The 1,772-nt window shown below is 49.9% G+C and overlaps 1 protein-coding gene across 4 annotated transcripts in view; it reads right to left on the bottom strand.

Annotated features, from left to right (window-relative positions):
* The window catches only part of ILVBL (ilvB acetolactate synthase like), an 18,188-nt gene that overhangs the window by 15,707 nt on the left and 709 nt on the right, over positions 1–1,772 (bottom strand). Inside the window, exon 1 of one of the 4 annotated variants that reach the window (XM_025191823.1) lies at positions 740–1,347. The exons of the other annotated variants lie outside the window; for them this stretch is intronic. The gene's annotated coding sequence lies outside the window, so the exon portion shown is untranslated. Of the gene's footprint in view, positions 1–739; positions 1,348–1,772 lie in introns of those variants that run through there. 4 annotated transcript variants of the gene reach the window in all.

Raw genomic sequence — 1,772 nt, 5'->3', positions numbered from 1 at the left:
CCTGCTGAAGAGCCCCAGCTGAAGATGACACACTGTTCCTCTGCAGGTTTTGCAGACACCCTATGCCCATGTGGCTTTTAATGCTGCTTTGCAACTGTTTCCAGCTCCTTTACATGTCATGTGCAGCTCATACTTCTTGCTGGGAGACCCTGCAGCAGCCATAGAGTATCTTTCAAAGCCTTTCTGGCTAAATATGAGTCAATGGGGAGGAGTTATCAACACTCATACTGTTCCCACTCATGCCTGTGCTTGCCATAGTTTGGCTCTTTTCCAATTGTGTCTGCTGCCAATTTTACCAGCAAAAATGCTGCAGTCCAGCTCACTGACCCAAATTACTGATGGTATCATATCTAGTACCAACCCTTCTGGATACTCGCTACTGGAAACACCCCTATTTGGGGATGCCTACCCACTGATGGGTACTAGAGACCTGCCAGGTGACTGATTCTTAATCCAGCCTATGTAGGCTGCTGTTGGTGATGGTGTTCCAAACTGGAATGCTGTGCAGGACTAAGGCAACCCCTTACAAAGGCATTAGGTCCAGTACTTAAGGCCTAAGGCTTGGGGTTTCTGCTGCCTAGTGGAATTCACCCTCTCCATGTTCAGCATTGTGTTGGGTGTCTGTATGCCTAAGCAACGGTAAGGGCTGAAGAATGACATCTGCAGAGCCAGCACATGGAGGGTGTGTGCTATTTCCCTTGGGCTTCAGTTCAAAACCCCCCTGCCTAGAGTCTGTTACCCAATAGGAGTGGGCCCTTTCTGTGACGGCTGGTGCATGGCAGGGTAGTGCCGGCAATCTCCTCACACTGCAGACAAGCCTGCAGGGTGTTCAGGGCTATCTCAGTTTGGCCTGAAAGTGAGAAGAAATACAAAAATTGTGCTCTTGGCTATGACTGGTCCTTTAAGATGAAGCCGGAAGTTGAGTTGAACACCAGGCTGCTGCTGTCACCATTAGCTCTTGTTTCCATGGTGCAACAACATCTCAGAAAATCACAGTCATAGAAAAGTCAGACTAGTAAGGCCTTCCAGAGGTCATATCTAGTCCAACCTTCTGCTCGAGGCAGCCATCTAAGGCCCTACCAAGTCCTGGGACCTCCTAGTCAACCTCCTCCTGGCTCTGGCTGAGCACTCCATCTACCAGATGGATGAAGGTTCTGGCCAGGGGGAAACCAGGGCAACTGTGGGCATCGGTACATGACTTTGAGCATTTTTACTGTGCAGCATCTGCAGGCTCCTTGGACTTGTTCAAGAGGCAGTGGGCGCTAGCCAGCATGCTCTGCTCAGCATGCCTCAGATCCCTTGTTATGAACCTGAGACAATCCCTCCCACCAGTTTTCTCTTTCATTGTCCCAAGAACTCTGCTGTCAGGCTTCCAGTGGCCTCCCTGAGGGAGGCTTATGCATTCTCTTGGCCTGCTGCACCCAGCACAACAAACTGGCTTGCTTGAGGAAGGTCCTTCTCCATCCAAGCCACCCAGAGCAGCAGCTCTCAACCTCATTAGACTTGAGGGCCCCCTTGGAAAATGCCAGTTCTTCTTTTTTACCTCTGTTTTTAACTACAAAAAAAATATATCCTAGAGTGATTTTTCAGTTGCAAAGGACTCAGACAGACCCTAGCAGGGCAGACCTATCTAATGCACAGATGAATCATGGGCATCTGCCCACACAGGCATGTCTCCAGGCAGTTTCACTTGGCAGTGTCTGTTGGCTCCTTGGACTCATTTGAGGGCCAGTGGGCACTGCCTGGCATAATCTACTTGATGTCAGTGGCGA

This window comes from Alligator sinensis, unplaced genomic scaffold (genome assembly GCF_000455745.1).
Source record: "Alligator sinensis unplaced genomic scaffold, ASM45574v1 scaffold909_1, whole genome shotgun sequence".
Classification (NCBI taxonomy): Eukaryota; Metazoa; Chordata; order Crocodylia; family Alligatoridae; genus Alligator; species Alligator sinensis.
The sequence above is the reverse complement of the archived record's forward strand: the minus strand, read 5'-3'. Positions and strand labels throughout refer to the sequence as shown.